General features: G+C 46.8%; 2 long non-coding RNA genes across 2 annotated transcripts; one reads left to right on the forward strand and one right to left on the reverse strand.

Moving 5' to 3' along the window:
• Positions 1–2,950: 2,950 nt before the first annotated feature.
• LOC135179030 (uncharacterized) lies at positions 2,951–6,299 on the reverse strand. Its single transcript, XR_010303871.1, has 2 exons — positions 6,207–6,299; positions 2,951–3,104 (listed from the first exon to the last, which is right to left on the reverse strand). It is a non-coding gene; the product is annotated as an uncharacterized LOC135179030 (long non-coding RNA).
• Positions 6,300–6,458: 159 nt separating this feature from the next.
• LOC135179032 (uncharacterized) lies at positions 6,459–8,628 on the forward strand. Its single transcript, XR_010303873.1, has 2 exons — positions 6,459–6,649; positions 8,422–8,628. It is a non-coding gene; the product is annotated as an uncharacterized LOC135179032 (long non-coding RNA).
• Positions 8,629–18,680: the final 10,052 nt, after the last annotated feature.

Genomic DNA, 18,680 nt, shown 5'->3' on the forward strand with positions numbered 1-18,680 from the left:
GATTAGAGAGAATGAGGGAATTGATTACACTGAAGGTGGTGAGACACTGTCTTAAGTTGCCCAGAGAGGTTGTAGATGGCCCACTTGGAACCAGCCTAGGTCAGGTTGTTAGGGCTCCAAGCGATATGCTTCAGTTGCACATGTCCCTGCTGACTGCAGGGGGGGTTGGAATAGGTGGCCTTTAAAGGCTCCTTCTCACCCAAATTATCTATGATATGCTTTCCCCCCAGGCTGAGGTCATTCATATCTATTTTCACCTCTTTCAGCAAAATTGGTAGAGATAGAGAAGTGGCTTTCATGTGAAATACAATATCAAAGCAAGCCTGACTTGGGAACCTGGAGATGAGTCCCCTTGTGTGGCTGAAACATTGGTCTTGTTTGCACTCCAGTTTCCCAGAATTTTGGGTCCAAAAGGAGGTACTCTGTAAAGGTGCAACCAGGATTTAATGACTGAGTGAAGGAGAAGCTTCTTTCTTGTGAGGGTGCTGGAGGCCTGGAGCAGGCTGCCCAGGGAGTTTGTGGAGCAGCTTTCTCTGGAGAGGTACTGAACTGACCTGAACATTGCAGTTCTGGGCAATCTGCTCTGGATAACCCTGATTTAGTGGAGGACTTGGACTAGATGATCTCCAGAGGTCACTCCCAACTCCTTCCCTTTGGCTACCGATCATCACTGATAAGATCTCCTCATGGTCTGCTCTTCTCCAGGCCTCAGGTCTCACAGGCTTTCCTTCTCACAGAGATGCTTCAATCCCCTTAGTATCTTCCTAGCTTTAGCTGGAAATAGCTGGATTCTCTCCAGCAATTCCTTATCTTTCTTGAACTGGGGAGCTGCCTCAAACTGGTCCTTTTGTTTGTTACAGGAGCTGAATGACACTAAGCAATTTAGGAATGCAAGAGCTATGGTTGTCCTTCAAGTCCTCAAAGAAGTGTAGAAGTGTTCCTTAAAGGACAAAAACGAGCTGCCCTTTGGCTTTGGTTCTGATCACATTTGGCATCAAAATCATTTTTACTATGAAAGGAATCTTCAGGAAAAAAACAGTAGGGGGGGCAGGGAGGGAAGGTTTTTAGGAGAACAAGCAGGGAAGAAGAAAACAAAGCAAAATAAATGCCAAACCTGTAGACAATTATGGAATCCTGTCTCACATGAATATTAACTGGAACTATCCACACGAGTAGATGTTGGAACAGCAAATCAGTACCTCATAGGCTTGCTTTTGTTTGAAGGCAGCTGGAAAACAATGTATCCTTTAATGACATATGCATGTTAATACAAATTGTATGCTCTCTGCTAATCTAATACTCATGAAATGAGCACATCCATCATGGAAATTAAACAATAACTTCTTCCTTGAACAAATTCTGCCATGCATATGCTACAGCAAATAATTAAGAGATAATGTCAATTGGCTAGAATTTTATCAGAAAAGGATGGCCTCCATTTGTGAGAATAAGGATAAAGAAAAGCCCAATACAAATCATGACCAGTTATAAAATAATGTCTCAGTCATGGTGGGGTTTATTTTTTTGGGGGAGGGGAGGAGGAGGTGGGTTGATGTTTCATCTTTTTTGTTTGGTTTTATTTTTCAAGCTAGAAGACATCTTCTTTGACAATGTTTTATCCCAATGGCATTGTTTCCACTAAATCAATTGATTCAGAGATGCTGTAGACAGCTGAATGACAATTCTTCCCTGTAACAGTGTGGAAAATCTAGGTCTTGATTAGCTCCAAGAACATTTTTTTTTTCCCTCCCCCTAGCCAATAGTCAGCTCTATCCATAAAATAATAATTTCTTGTAAATGTGGAATGTATTTTTAAAGGAGCCTATTTGATTTCTTTAGATAGCCAATTAGATGTGACAAGACATGCTCTGAATACATCATCACCCACCCATTTCTCTGGCAATGTCCATAAGAAAGGAATAATAGAGGTATTTTTTGAGCATGGAATGCTAATGTTTGGCTTCCTAGAATCATGAAGTGCTTTGGATTAGAGGCTTTAAAGTTTGAGTCCAACTGCTGTGCAGTTAGCAGGGACATATGGAACTAGAACAGGTTGCTCAGAGCCCCAGACAACCTCACCTGGAATGGTTCCAGGGCATCGGGTATCATAGGCTGGATATTAGGAGAAAGTTCTTCACAGAGAGAGTGATTTGCCATTGGAATGGGCTGCCCAGGGAGATGGTGGAGTCACCATCCCTGGAGGTGTTGAAGAAAAGACTGGATGAGGCACTTAGTGCCATGGTCTAGATGACTGGATAGGGCTGGGTGCTAGGTTGGACTGGATGATCTTGGAGGTCTCTTCCAACCTGGTTGATTCTATGATTCTATTGCCTTGGGGCAATCTGGCCCAGAATCACACCTGTCTCAGTGTAAACAGTCTCCTCCTTCTGTCTAGTATAAATCTGCCTCTTCTGGCTTCAATCCATCCCTCCTCTTCCTGTCATAACAGGCATTGCTAAAAAGTCTGTCTTCGACTTTCTGATTTGCCCCATTAAGTGCTGAAGTGCCCCAAGAAGCTCTCCCTAGAGATGAACAATTCCACACTCTGTGTCCTTACACCAGAGGGGTTCCAGCCCTCACATCATTGCTGTGGCCTCTTCTGACCCCACTCTAACAGATCCTTTTCTCTGTTGTGTTGAGGGTTCCAGAACTGCAGGTGGGGTCTCAGCAGAGTGGAACAGAGGGGCAGAATACCCTCCCTCCACCTGCTGCCCATGCAGCTAGGGCTGCAGCCCAGGACATGGTTTGTTTCTGGGATGTGAGCATGCATTGCTGGCTCAGGCCCAGCTTTTCACCCACCAGCACTCCCAGGTCTCCACCCTTGATACTGAAAGCTACCCCAAAACCATATGCAAGACCTTGCATTTGGCCTTGTTGGACCTCAAGATGCTCACATGGGCTCAGTTCTCAAGCCTGACCAGCTTCCTTTTTCTTCACACGCAGGAAAATGTTGATTTGGTTCTTATTTAATCTCAAGCTTTTCTTCAGGAAAGAAAGCACTGATATTTACTGATTCCTTTTAGCTGTACTGGATTTTGTCACATTTTCTTCATCCCTGGTGAATGAAGTGACTCATCTCCTGCAGTGCAAAGGTAGGCAATGTTCTGTAAAAACAAAAAGTGCCTATCAGCCTCTGGGAACCTGCACAGAGCTGGAAGCCACTGTTTAACTCTCAATTCCACTAAGTCTCATTTGTGTTTTCTAGAAGCTCCCAAGCTTTGCTTTAGACCTACAGCTACCATTATCAACTCACACAGCTGCTGAAGTTGGACAAGATCTTTGAGATCATCAACAACTCACCTAGACCTCACAATCCCACTACTACTGCTAAGCTACTACCACCAAAGCACATCCTTCAGCACCACATCAACATGTCTTTTAAATCTCTCCAGGGATGGCGAGTCCAACACCTCCCTGGGCAGCCTGTTCCAGAGCTTGACAACCCTTTCTTGCTGAATACAAGAAGAAACAAATCCCCACTTTGCTCCAACTGTGTTTTTGGTAGTTGTAGAGAGCAATGAGGTCTTCCCTCAGCCTCCTTTTCTGAAGATGAAACAACCCCAGTTCCTTCAGCTGTTCCTTGTAAGATTTGTGTCTAAAGTCCTTCACCAGTTTAGCTGCTCTTCTTTGGACACACTCTAGCACCTCAATGTCCTTTCATTCTAGAAAGCCATCAAGTTTTTAGTCCCTGGTTTTCCAAATAATTTAAGAGAGACTTAACAGAGACATTGCATGGATTTGTTTCACACGGAGCTAGAAATCCATATTAAAATCATCCAAAGCCCCAGTGTGATCAGAAGGTCTAACACCATGAAGAAGTCAGGGGCCTGGCTATGAAAAAGATATGCTCATTTCTCTGCCATAGCCTGTGAAAATCAAACTCTAATTTTTCATCTCACAAAGAATCCTTCTATCTGTGCTCAGTTAAAGCTGATTGCACACAATATCTAAGGAGAAATCCATCCAGAAAACATTAGAGCTTGTTGGTAAAGACATTTCATCTTGAACAAGAGTTTCATGCACCTGTGAGCCATCAGCAAGAAACATCTTATGGAGATTCCTTCACCTCACTTCAGATGGGCTTTTTTTGTGCTCATTTTTCCTCTTCTCATTTCTTTTTGTGTGCCATGGTACTGCTTCAACAACAAGAGGAAAAGGACCTTCCACCACAAATTAGTTTATGAGCTAATTTCCAAGCTAGGTCAATCCCTTCCTTGTCTGGGTCACAGCAGAGCAGAGAACTGAACATTGCTTTCTAAATTTCAAGCTTGCAGCTTTAGGTACATGAATAGAAAGAGAGAAGCATAATCTCTTTTTAGGACATGAAGAGTACTCTAAATCATACAGGCAAGCAGCTCTGGCTAACGACGGCTCCTGCTTTCCAAGCCCATTAACCTCATTAAGCACCTCACACAAAGGGAGCTAGTAGACACAAGTCCCAGCAGTCTCTGGAGTATTGATGCCTGATATCTGATGAAGGTGCATTAAGAGGAATAGTGTCTGCTCTGTCCTAGTGAGGCCACATCTGCAGTAGTGGGTCCAGTTCTGGGCTCTATAGATCAAGAGAGACAGGGAACTACTGGAAAGAATCCTAAAGGGTTGGGTTGGAAGGGAATCATAGAATCAACCAGGTTGGAAGAGACCTCCAAGATCATCCAGGCCAACCTAGCACCCAGCCCTAACCAATCAACCAGACCATGGCACTAAGTGCCTCAGCCAGTCTTTTCTTGAAGACCTCCAGGGACAGTGCCTCCACCACCTCCCTGGGCAGCCCATTCCAATGCCAATCACTCTCTCTGCGAAGAACTTCTTCCTAATATCCAGCCTATACCTATCCTGGCACAACTTGAGACTGTGTCCCCTTGTTCTATTGCTGGTTGCCTGGGAGAAGAGGCCACCCCCCACCTGGCTACAATGCCCCTTCAGGTAGTTGTAGACAGTAATAAGATCACCCCTGAGCCTCCTCTTCTGCAGGCTAAACAGGCCCAGCTCCCTCAACCTCTCCTCATAGGATTTGTGCTCCAGGCCCCTCACCAGCTTTGTTGCCCTTCTCTGGACATGTTCCAGCACCTCAACATCTTTCTTGAATTGAGGAGCCCAGAACTGGACACAGCACTCAAGGTGTGGCCTGACCAGTGCTGAGTACAGGGGAAGAATAACCTCCCTTGTCCTGCTGGTCACACTCACACTGTTCCTGATGCAGGCCAGGATGCCATTGGCTCTCTTGGCCACCTGGGCACACTGCTGGCTCATCTTCAGCTACTATCTACCAGTACCCCCAGGTCCCTTTCCTCCTGGCTGCTCTCCAGCCACTCAGTCCCCAGCCTATAGCGCTGCTTGGGGTTGTTGTGGCCAAAGTGCAGAACCCTGCACTTGGCCTTGTTAAATCTCATCCCATTGGATCATCTAGTTTCAGCTCCCCTGCCATGGGCTGAGACACCTTCCACTACACTCAGTTGCTCAGGGTGACTTCCAGCCTGGCATTGAACCTCTCCAAGAAAGCATCCAAAAGCTCCCTGGGCAACCTATTCCAATGTCAGCGTTAAGAAGTTCTTTCCAACAGGCATTCTAAATCTCCCCTTCCCAGGCTTCAATCCCCTCCCTGTCATGGTATTGCTAGAAGCCCCAGTAAAAAGTCCCTCCCCAGCTTTCTGTTAGGCCCCTTCAGCTACTGGAAAGCTGCTGTAAGGTCTCCCCAAAGGCTTCTGTCACCAGTTAAGTTTTCAGGGCAAAAACTCTGCAGGACAGGACATAGATTGCCCTCCTCTTCCCACCCCTTCTCCTCCTGCAGCAAAACATTAGGCAGGGGAAGTGAGGAGGTAAGCAAAAGGACTTGCACAAACCTGGAAGTTAAGAATCATAGAATCAGCCATGTTGGAAGAGACCTCCAAGATCATCCAGGCCAACCTAGCACCCAGCCCTAGCCAGTCAACTAGACCATGGCACTAAGTGCCCCGTCCAGGCTTTTCTTGAATACCTCCAGGCACAGTGACTCCACCACCTCCCTGGGCAGCCCATTCCAGTGCCAATCACTCTCTCTGCCAACAACTTCCACCTAACATCCAGCCCAGACTTCCCCCGGCACAACCTGAGGCTGTGTCCCCCTGTTCCACTGCAAACCAATTGTAACAAAAAACAAAGGGTGCTTAGGGAAAAGAGACACACAGAGACAGGGAGGCAAGGAGCAGGAGCAGACACACACGAACCCAAAGGTCGGATGGCGACGGATTCCCTGGAGATAGGCCTGACCGCACGGAAAGAGGCCCAAGCACATGGCCGCAGCTCCCCACCGGGCCGCAGCTCCCAGGCCGCAGCTCCCTGCCAGGCCGCAGCTCCCCGCCAGGCCGCAGCTCCCCGCCAGGCCGCAAAGCAGCAGGCAAGTGCAAGAGCAGCTGTGCCTTCCTCTCCACTTAAATAGAGCACCTGCAAAGCAAGGGCGGGACCAGGGACCCACCCGAATCGGTTCCACCTGCTCACCTGTTAACCCTTTCCCCACGGCACTTTCTCTTCCGCAGGCTGTGCAGCCCCAGCTCTCACAGCCTGTCCCCGGAGGTGAGGCTCGCCAGCCCTTTGCTCACCTTGGGGCTGGTTGGTCTGGAGAAGAGAAGGCTGAGAGGAGGTCTGGTCCATGTCTGTAACTATCTGAGGGGTGAGTGTCAAATGGATGGGGCCGAGCTCTGTTCCCAGGTCAGCAGCAAGCAGACAAGGAGCAACAGCTACAAACTGGAACAAAGCAGAGTTCTCCTCAATGTGAGGAGAAGCTTTACAGTGAGGGCGACAGGGCACTGGAGCAGGCTGCCCAGAGAGGTTGTGCAGTCTCCTTCTCTGGAGACTTTCAAACCCTCCTGGATGCATTCCTGTGTGAACTACCCTAGGGAACCCCGTCTTGGCAGGGATGTTGGACTCGATGGCATCTGGAGCTCCCTTCCAACCTCCAAGGTTCTGTGATTCTGTGGTCTTCATGGCCCTTCTCTGGACTCACTCCAGCAGAATGATGTCCCTCTTATGCTGGGGGGCACCAGAACTGGATGGGTGAGGTCTCACAAGAGCAGAGGAGATGGGAGAATCACCTCTCTCTTTCTGCCAGTCACAGTTGAGTCCAGTGGAGGCTACAAAGATGCTGAGGACACTGGAGCACCTCTGTGAGGAGGAAACACTGAGAGACCTGAGACTGTTTAGCCTGGAGAAGAGTAGACTGAAAGGAGATCTTCTCAATGCTGATCAATAGTTAGAGGGTGGAGAGCAAGAGAATGGAGCCACACTCTTTTCACTAATGGCTCAAGAGACGATGGGCACAAACTCTTACCTAGGAGGTTTCATGTGAACATGACATGAAAGTTCTTTCTTTTGAGGAGCAGACTGCCCAGAGAGGTTGTGGAATCTCCTTCTCTGGGAATATTCCAAATCTGCCTGGATATTGTGTTCCTGGGCAACCTACTATGAGTGCCCCTGTTATAGAAGTGTTTTGAACTAGGTAATAACAGAATCACAGAATCAACCATGTTGGAAGAGACCTCCAAGGTCATCCAGGCCAACCTAGCACCCAGCCCCATCCAGTCAACCAGACCATGGCACTAAGTGCCTCAGCCAGGCTTTTCTTGAACACCTCCAGTGACAGTGACTCCACCACCTCCCTGGGCAGCCCATTCCAATGCCTCTCTCTGTGAAGAACTTCCTCCTAACATCCAGCCTAGACCTACCCCAGCACAACTTGAGACTGTGTCCCCTTGTTCTATTGCTGGTTGCCTGGGAGAAGAGACCAATCCCCACTTGGCTCCAATGTCCCTTCAGGTAGTTGTAGACAGCAATAAGATCACCCCTGAGCCTCCTCTTCTCCAGGCTGCACACCCCCAGCTCCCTCAGCCTCTTCTCATAGGATTTGTGTTCCAGGCCCCTCACCAGCTTTGTTGCCCTTCTCTGAACATGCTCCAGCACCTCAACATCTTTCCTGAATTGAGGAGCCCAGAACTGGACACAGCACTCAAGATGTGGCCTGACCAGTGCTGAGTACAGGGGAAGAATAACCTCCCGAGGTCCCTTCCAAACTTCACCATGTTAGGAATTGGCGATTCTGTGATATATGAAAGGCAAACTCATAAAGCAGAGATACTGTAGTTGGCGGTGACAATATGAGAAACTAAATCATCCAGCTTACATTTCCCATAATAAGCATGCAGATCCTAAGCAGAATTAGCCGTAAAGTGAGCACTGTCTGTGGGTTTATCTTGACTCGCACAGATTATCTTCTCCTTTATAACCTGAACGCAGCTTTTATGAACTGAAAAGCAATAACAATCTTCCAGGTTGATTGAAGCTGTCAGAGAAACTGGGACAAGTCAAAGCCTGAAACCCATTGGTGAAGAGGCTTTTAAAAATATATACCCTTGCTTATTTCACCTCCTATTCTGCTTTATTTGATAGGCTCAGGGCTGCACCTCTGCGGAGCAAAAAGATGTGGAACATCATGTTTTGAAGAATGTAAAGAAATTTGACAGATGTCTGGAAGCAAGGACATACTTTCATGAAAATGAAAAATTAAGACTGCATGGATTTCGTTCTCACTTCTTAAGGAGCCACCTTGGACTATCTTTAGTGCGTCCATAAATAAACTCACCTATTTCAGGTAAATTAATTGTTGTCGGTTTGGATTCTGAGGTTTCTCAGGACCTTACACCTGGCCCTGTTGAATGTCGTGAGGTCGGCCTGGGCCCACCTCTGCAGCCTGTCCAGGTCCCTCTGCTGGCCACAGCTGCTGGCATCCCTGATCCCTCCCCTGCTGCATGGCTTCGAGGATGTGCCTGTCGCTGCTGCCTCTCTCTCCGGCTGTGTGAAAATGAGAGCTCAGAGGCTTCTACTGCTAACGGAGAAGAGGAGGCTGAAGGGAGATCCCCTGGCTCTCTACGGCTGCCTGAAAGGTGGTTGCAATGAAGTAGGGGTCTGGGGATGAAGACCTGGTTTTATGCTTGTTGTCAGCTACTGGGAAGCTCTTTTTTGCACTCTAAAGTGGGCACAAGTCTCTACTAGACAATCATTTGGGGTTGCTGATTGACAACGTGCTGAAGCTGAGCCATCAGTGTGCCCAGGTGGCCAAGAAAACCACCAGCATCCTGGCCTGTATCAGGAATAGTGTAGTCAGCAGGAGTAGGGAAGTGATTGTCCCCTATACTCTGCACTGGTGCAGCCATACCTTGTGTGCTGGGTTCAGTTTTGGGTCACTCACATCAAGAAGGAGGTTGAAATGCTGGAGCCTGTCCAGAGAAGGGTAAGGAGGCTCATGGAAGGTCTGGAGAACAGGTCTTGTGAGGACATGCTGAGGCAATTTGGATTGTTTAGCCTGGAGAAAAAGAGGCTGAGGGGAGACCTTCTGGGTCTCTATAACTCCATGAAAGGAGGTTGTGGAGAGGTAGGGGTTAGTCTCTTCTCTAGTAACAAGTGCTGCAGAGGGAGGCAGAACTCCCCTGGGGACCAGTGCCCACCCATCTTTGCTATGACAGTCACTGCTCAGATGTTCAGTCACTGCTGTAGTTTTTCTTGTGCCCAGCACTGGGGCATGCACCTGAGCCATAGAATTGTTTTGATTGGAAGAGACCTTGAAGATCATTGAATCCAACTGTTAACCCAGCACTGCCAAGTCCACCACTAAACCATGTCCCTTAGAGCCACATCTACACAAGAGGAAATGGCCTCAAGATGCAGGAAAGGAAATTAGGTTGGAGATTAGAAGATATTTCTTCTCTGAAAGTGTTCTCAAACACTGGAATAGGGTCCCTGGGGAGGTGGTTGAAGCCCAGTCCCTGCAGGTGTTTAAGAGACACAGACATGGTATTAAGGGACATGGTTTGACAGAGTTATGTCATGGTTGGATTCCATGATTTTAAAGGTCTTTTCCATCTGAAGTGATTCTGTGATTCCATGAATCAATAACTACTTTTGAGCTCCTATCAAGCATGCAAAACAATTGTTGATCTTCCACACAGCCATTGCAAAGAGGCAAATTAGTTCACACAGTATCATTTGTGCAGTCAGACCAAGCATGTATTTGGCATCATGAACATCAAATAATTTATTATTGAAGTCATAGGGCATGAGTAGATCAAGAGCCTGGTAACAGAGACAATATTTCTCTCTTCAGTTTGCTACAAATAAATATGCTGTCTGCTAGATAAAGTGGAGCCAGAGCATAATTTAGTCAACACAAAATGGCTTATACACACTGGAGCTGGTTATCTATGGGCTTCTACAGCCCCAGCTTCCATTTCATGAGAGGATCTGCTGCTGCTGATGCTGCCAAAATAGATGACGACCACACAACACTGAACAACTCATTAGCATGAGCATTGGTTTACCAAAAAAGAACAACCACTCAACACATATTTACTAGGAAATACCAGGAGCTATTACTCCCACCCATCTTTGCTATGACAGTCACTGCTCAGATGTTCAGTCACTGCTGTAGTTTTTCTTGTGCCCTGCATACCTGAACCATAGAATTGTTTTGGTTGGAAGAGACCTTGAAGATCATTGAATCCAGCTGTTAACCCAGCACTGCCAAGTCCACCACTAAACTATGTCCCTTAGAGCCATATCTACACAGCTTTGAAATCCTTCCTGGGATGGAGGCTCAACCACTTTCCTAGGCAGCCTGTTTCAGGGCTTAGCAACACTTTCAGGGACCAAGTTCCTCACTGTCCTGGAAGGCTAATAGGCCTATTAGATGTCCTGGTGTGGCCTACCCTTCTGCTGATGGGGGAAGCAATGGTGGGGGGGAAGCAATGGTGGGAGGAAAACAAAGGCTTAGGCCATTATGTCCCCTCCCAAAGTGATAAACAGGTACCCACAGCGTTTAGGTAAGCAAGCCCTGGTTTAACCCCATAGAGTCAGTTTTGCACATGCCATTTTGATTGGTGAATCTCTGTGGCCAAAGAAGCCATTGCACTCGGGCAAATACTATAAATTGAGCTAAGTTGCAAGCAGTTGAGCTGCTTCTGCCTCACTGCTCTGCCTCAGAGCATTCTGCTTCTGCCTAGCTGCCTCTGCCTTACATTGCTGCCTCTGCCTCACTGCTCTTGGGCAATGTGTTCTGCTCTGCCTCGCGCTTCAGACCAGCTTAGCCCTGATGTTTTTGGGCTTGAACTACCTGGAAACTTAAGTGGTTCAAGTTTCCCAGGAAAAGGCATTTAAGTGCCTCACAACATGGCAAGAAGTGCCACTGACATGGTACTCTCTGCACATCTGCAAGAGATGCTGCCTGCACCTCTGCAAACCTCCGTGCCAACAGGAACCAGCATCAGGTCAGAGATCACCTGCCTCTTTCCCGGCACCCTGGGAAGATCTAGAAGCCTCTCAATGGCAGAGCAGTTCTAACACTGCCACAAAGGAGCCAGGGACTATATTGACATTTCTACTTCACCACAGTGAGCAGCACAGACTTTCCCTATGGCTCCAGGCTACCTGTTTATAAGTGTGGCAAAGCCATTTTGTGGCTAAGCTTTTCCAATTCTTCTGATTCTCCTAAAGGAATGGCTTGCCCATAAGCATCCTTGTGAAGATTTTCCTGGCTGAATTGGAATCCAAATTGAAGTAATTAGTATATAGTTGTGGGTGGGGCTTTCCAGAAGTAAAATTAACTACATATTTTATAATTCCTGCCTTGTTAATTGCCCCAACTAAATGTTCAATCTAAACCGACCGTGGTGAGACTTGAAGCTGTTTCCTCTTGTTCTATCACTTGTTATTTAGGTGAAGAGACTAACCCCCTCCTCACTCCATCCTCCTTTCACAAACTCTACGTTTCTCCAGGCTGAACAACTTCAGTTCCCTCAGCTGCTCCTCACAAGACCTGTTCTCCACACCCTAATCTTCACTGTCCTTCACTGGACTCTCTCCAGCACCTTAGTGTCTTTCATGGAGTGAGGAATCCAAAACTGAACTAAGTATTTGAGGTGCAGCCTCACAAGTGCTAAAATACAGGGGGAGAATCACAAACCATTGTTTCCTCAGCAGCTGGAGAGCTCTCACTGCAGAGTTACAAATGCCACCTTTTCCCTCCCTCCCTTTCTCCTTCGAAAGCTGTAGACTGACAATTAGGGCTCATCCTAAGATGTGACGCACTAGTCAAGCTTAGGGGTGGGAGGAGGATATTGTTTCTGAGAAAAGATCTGCTTCCACAAAGAGCTCACTAACCTCCAAGAGACAAGAAATACCCTCTGAGTTGCATAGCCCTTTCTGAAAGACTGCCCATGCCCACCCACGGGAGGTGACAGGCTATGAACCCTGGCAGAGGAGAGGACTAGGAGTTTATCCGCTTCTTCTAACTCGATGATTCAGACCTAAGGCACAGCTCTGCTCATAAATTTGTGCTTTGTCTGCTGGTGTAGGTGGTTCTCTTAGATCCCAGATCCACATGCTCATCTTACTGAGAACCTCCAGGCAGCTCCTTGCTGTGTTGCAAAACATGAGATGGAATGAGAGTTTTTGTGCATGCTCCAAGCCAAACAGGATGCAAACCTGTGCTCAGACACAACAGTTAATCAACCTCCAGAGACTGGTATTGCAGAAAATATTGGTGCTCCCTTCCTCTCCATCTTGTTGCATTAAACATCCTTCTTAGATTTGGATCATTGTCTCCTGGTCATTGGTGTGTTTGCATTATCTATATGAACTCTATGGATGTGGATCAGGAGTTTAGGGCAGTGATACAGAAACAGGCTTCTAATTCTAATTAGTTCTGCTCAGCTTTGTAGGATTTGATAAACTTTTGCTTTTCTTTCATCCTGGACAGTTGAATTTCCCATGTGGATAAATCATTTCAAAGAAGTGTAGTATCATAGAAAGGTTATTCCAGAAGGGACTTTTGGAGGTCAACTAGTCCAAGCTCCTGCTACAAAGCAGAAAGGATTTCAAAGCCAGATTAGGGTTGCTCAAGGGTCTTTACCTGTCAAGCTTTAAAATCCCCAAAGGTGGAGTTTCCACAAACTTTGTTGGCTCCAGCTTTTAAATGTTTTGCTGTCAAGAAAAACTATTTTTTTATATCCAGTCCAAATTTCCCTGGATGCGACTTGGTCTTGCATTTCACTTTGTGCCTCTGACAGGGGTATGGTTTCCCTTCTCTGTCTCCATAGGGAGCTCTCCTTTTGACTCTCTCTTCTGCAAACAAAGCAATCTCACCTGTTTTCCCTCATATGTTGTGTCCTCCTGCTGCCAACTATCTTTACATTCCTCCACTGAACCAGGTCCATTTTATCCACATCTCTCTTGGATTAAGTGGCCTTGGTTTACAGAAGGAGTTGTCAGGTGCTGGGATAGTTTGCCCAGGGAAGTGGTGGAGTCACCAGCCCTGGAGATATTCAAGAAATGCATGAACATGAAACTTCAGGGCATGGTTTAATGGCCATGATGGTCTTGGGTTGATGATCTTGATGATGTTGAACATCTCTTCCAAGAGAAACAATTCTATGATTTAGTAGGACATTTCATATACAGACTTTCCAGTGACGTGTCCATGAAGATGTTCAAGGTCAGGACTTACAGGACTCTGAGCAACCTGCTTGAAAGATGTCCCTGCTGACTGCAGTGGGGCTGGACTAAATGTAACAGGAGGTTCTCCTCAGAGGCAAAGGGGTTTGTGTATCCTTCCCTTTGATGCCAACCTGATGCAGCATCACCTTCCACAGAGCTGGCTGCACCTTCAGGCACTCATCAGTAAGAGTATTATTTTTCAGCACTGATTGGTCCCTTCCAGCACTGGAGACATTCAAGGCCAGATTCTGAGCAACATGCTCCATCTGAGAGTGGTGGGAGTTGGACTAGACGACCTTTAAAGGTCTCTCCCAACTCAATGCATTCTATGATCCTGTGTGGAGGGCAATAACCACAGAATCATGGAATCAGTTAGGTTCAAAGAGACCTTTCAGATCATCAAGCCACACTAACTGTTAACCCAATACTGCCAGGTCACCACTAAACCACATCTCTCAGCACCACACCTCACCAGATCTTATGTGTTCCTAATTCATTCTGCAGGCATACATGTGCACTTCTCTCTCCTCTCCTCCCCCTCTGTATTTTTTGTTTCTCTATCCCTCTCTCGTGTATGCTGAACTGTAAAACAATTCATTTTCTCTGTGCAGTGCCAAAACTGCTTTCCATTTACTCTTTCTCCTCTTTGGTTTTGAATACAGAGAGATTTTAAATTTAGATAGTTGTTTTTTTTTTCCCCAGCTTTATGTTGTTTTAGAGAAAAGGGAAGAGGGGGAAAAAAAGGCAAGCAAGCTTCTCCCAAGCTATTATTTTCAGCTTTTAACTATATCATAATAATAAGTTTGCCTTTTTTTTTTGTTAATATTCAAGCATTTTTCCCCCTGATTTTGCATAAAATAAACTTCCTGCTTTCTTCTCCCTCACAAAGGATAAGAACTGCAAAACTCCAGAAGTATCCTCAGCTGATGCTACCCTGCTTTTCAAGCTTCCCTCGTTCAAAACCATTTACATCTGCAGACTTCAGCATCTTTATCACCCACATTTCAGAAGCTCTTACTGCTGTCTCTAGAGGTTGTCCCCATTCTCACCACGGGAGAGTTGAAAGGGATGAGAAATTATCTACCATTAGCATCAATGCAAGCTCTTATTTGGTGAACACTTAGGAGGGGGATGGCTGAGGAGAATGCTCTCAACCATTTCTGCAAGTACCCAAAAGAGGAGCAGAACAGCCTAGTACAGGCTGTGTGCTTCCTGCTCTGCTCACACTGAGTACGGAGACTATGCAAGGCTTTAGTTCCCTTTTTGTTTAAGTCTGTGCTCATGACTGGAGAACTGTACCAATATGAATCTCAAGTGGTTCAACAAGATCAAGAGCAAGGTCCTGCACCTGGTTCAGAGCAATCCTTGGCATCAATCCAGGCTGGAGGATGAATGGTCAGCAGCCCTGTGGAGAAGGACTTGGGGGTGCTGGTAGATGAAAGTCTGGACATGAGCTGGATGTGTGCATTCGCAGGACAGAAGCCAACCATGTCCTCAACTGCATCCAAATCAACGTGGGCAGCAGGTGGAAGTAGGGGATTCTGCTCCTTTTTCCACTCTGCTGAGACCCAACCTGAAGTGTTGGGTCCAGCTCTGGAGTCCTCAGCACAGGAGAGACATGGACCTGTTGGAGTGGGGCCAGAGGAGGCCACAGCATTGATGGGAGGGCTGGAAACCCTCTGGTGTGAGGGTAGGCTGAGAGAGTTGAGGGTTTTTTTCAGCCTGGAGAAGAGAAGGCTCTTGGGGGGGACCTACTAGTGGCCTTTAAATACTTATAAGGGCTTATCAGTAAGCTGGGGACAGCCTTTAGCTAGGTCTGTTGTGACAGGACAAAGGCTGGTGGTCTGAAACTAACAGAAGGGAGATTTAGACTAGAGAGAAGCAGGAAACTGATTATGCTGATCACGGTGAGACCATGTCCCAGGTTGCCCAGAGAGGCAGTGGATGCCTCATCCTTGTAACCATTTGAGGTCAGGATGTTGGGGCTCTGAGCAATCCACTATACTTGCAATATCCCTGAATGCTGCAGGGCAGTTGGACTAGATGAGCTTCTAAAGTCCCCTGTGACCCAAAACATCCTACAATTCTACGATCCTTTGTCAAAAGATCTAAGGATCTTTTTGTTTGCTTCCAGGAGCAAGTCCTTGCCAAGCTGGTAAATGAAGCAGTACTTCTCTTTGGGGATTTCCAGCAACAGCTCTCAACTCTTGGTTGCTGAACATGACCTCTTGAGCCTTTCCCACTGGACTGCTCATTCTTAAGGCAGGAACATGTCTTTTCCAATATGGAAAGAAGCAATCTTCTCCTTCTCCCTTCCCCTCATTTCACAGTGTGGCACCTGAGAGCTGAGTGACACTCACTTAACCCTAGGGAACTGATTTTTGTCATGGCTGTAGTCTTCCAGATCACTTCTGCAATGGAGAATCATAGAATCATAGAATCAACCAAGTTGGAAGAGACATCCGAGCTCATCCAGTCCAACTTAGCACCCAGCCCTAACCAATCAACCAGACCATGGCACTAAGTGCCTCAGCCAGGCTTTTCTTCAACACCTCCAGGGACGGTGACTCCACCACCTCCCTGAGCAGCCCATTCCAATGCCAATCACTCTCTCTGTGAAGAACTTCCTCCTAACATCCAGCCTATACTTTCCCTGGCACATCTTGAGACTGTGTCCCCTTGTTCTGTTGCTGGTTGCCTGGGAGAAGAGGACACCCCCCACCTGGCTACAATGTGCCTTCAGGTAGTTGTAGACAGAAATGAGGTCACCCCTGAGCCTCCTCTTCTCCAGGCTTCTCCAGGTTGTGGCATATCCTTCCCTAGAGCTATGCCAGATCTGCCTGGATGTGATCCTGTGCAACATGCTGTACTGTGCATGTTCCTGTTTTGTTAGGGGGCTGTGACTAGATCATCTCTAGAGATCCCTTCCAACCCCTACCATTCTGTGATCAGGTCAAAAGATACCTTTATGCAAATGAAATAAATGAAGGCAGTACCCTGAAGTCCTAGAAAAGCTGCACATTAGAAATAACCAAATCAACCAAAGCAAGCAAGCAACCAACTCCCCACCAAACCAGCAGTGGCCAAGCCTGTTCACTCTTATAGCTGCTGGAGATAGATGTGCTCCTGCTCCATTTGACTTACACGTGGGACCGTGGCAAATTGAAAGGAAAATCACATCGAGTTCTACCAAGTCAAGCAGAGAAATGCTTTGTGTCTCCTTAAATGCATCCTTTTCCTCCCCATTTTCAGCCAAAGAGAAGACCACAGCTGTTTTGCTATTGGCAGTGTTATCCACTTGTCATGCATCATCTTCTGCCAGAGAGAGTTACCTTGGAGGAGCTGCCCTTTGAAACACTGATCTGCTGCTAAATATTAAGCTCCCCTCCAGGGCACTTCTAAATGGTTGCCCTAAAGGTGGGAGATCAAACCAGCAATGCATTGTTCTGTCAAACCAGAGGGATTCAGCTCATTTCAGAAAGTATTCATTTGCTTTGCCACAGGTTTTGCACAGGGCTCAAACAGTGTTGTTAACGCTAATAAAACTGCCATGGTTACAACATTTGAGATGATCTACTACACGTAGTACTCATTTGTGTACATTATGGAGAGGTGTGGGAGTGTTTACAGAAGCATTAATGTATTGCTAGCAGTCACAGCTACACCAAAAAATTGTCTGTTATCAGGCCCAGGGTTTTTCAGTTGCTTTTCAGGATTTTGGGTGTTGTTTGGTTTGGGGTTTTGGATTTCTTGGGTGGTTTTTTTTAATGCATGAAGATTGATTTTTGGCAATAGAATATATAGAATTCTATATAGAATGAGAGAGTTCAGCCTGGAGAAAAAAAGGCTGCAAGGAGACCTTCTTATGATGTTTCAGTACTTAAAAGGATCAGTCAGAAAGTGGGGGAGAGACTATTTAGCAGGGCCTTTTGTGCCAGGACAAGGAGGGGTGAGTTTAAGCTACAAGGGGTAGATTCAGACAAAAGAGAGGGGAGAAATTGTTTATGCTGAGGGTGGAGTGAGACTGGCCTGGGTTGCCCAGAGGTTACATGATGGGGGAGCAGCCTGCCCTAGTTGCAAATGTCCCTGCTAACTGCATGGAGTTTGGAGCAGATGAGTTTTGGAGGTTCATTCCAACCCAAAGCAATCTATGATTTTATAATTCTATGACTCTGTAGCTCCATTATTGCCTGATTCTACAATTCTCTGATTCAATACCATGATTCTATAGAATCATAGAATAGCCTGGTTGGAAAAGACCTTAAGATCACTGAGTCTGACTATAACCAAACATCTCCCTGTACACAACTCTTAGACTATGTTTCTAAACCCCTCGTGTAAATGTCTTTTAAACATCTCCAGGTGTGGTGACTCCAACACCTCCCTCAGCAGCCTGTTGCAGTGCCTGACAACCCTTTTGATGAAGAAACATTTCTTAATGTCCAATCCAAGCACATGGAGCTGATAGATTGGGTCCACAGGAGAGCCACAGAAATGATCAGGGAGGTGCAGCACCTCTGCTACAAAGGCAGGCTGAGGGAGCTGGGGCTGTTCAGCTTGGAGAAGAGGAGGCTCTGGACAGACCTAATAGCAGCCTCCCAGTGCCTGAAAGGGGCCTGCAAGAAGGCTGGAGAGAAACTGTTTACAAAAGCCTGCAGTGACAGGGCAAAGAGCAGTGGCTTCAAACTGGACAAGAGCAGATTTAGTTTGGATCTTAGGAATGAGTTCTTTGCTGTGAGAGTGGTGGAGCACTGAACAGGTTGCCTAGGGAGGTGGTTTGGGCCCCATTCCTGGAGATATTCAAGGTGAGGCTTGACAGGGCTCTGGGCAGCCTGATCTAGCTGAGGACGTCCCTGCTGACTGCAGGGGAGGTTGGACTAGATGACATTTGGAGGTCACTTCCAGCCCAGCCCATTCTATGATTCCATGCTTCTATGGCTCTAAACCTCCACTGTTGCAACTTGAGACCATTCACCTTCGTTCTATCACCTGTTACTGGGAGAAGAGGCTGCTTCCTACCTTGTTGAGGTAGCTGTGGAGTCAGAAGGTCTCCCCTCAGCCTCTCCTCCTCCAGACTGAGTAACCCTGTTTGCTTCAGCCTCTTCTCATAGGACTCTGTTCTGCACACCCTTCACCAGTTTCATTGCTTCAGCCTCTTCTCA

This window comes from Pogoniulus pusillus, chromosome 10 (genome assembly GCF_015220805.1).
Source record: "Pogoniulus pusillus isolate bPogPus1 chromosome 10, bPogPus1.pri, whole genome shotgun sequence".
Lineage (NCBI taxonomy): Eukaryota > Metazoa > Chordata > Aves > Piciformes > Lybiidae > Pogoniulus > Pogoniulus pusillus.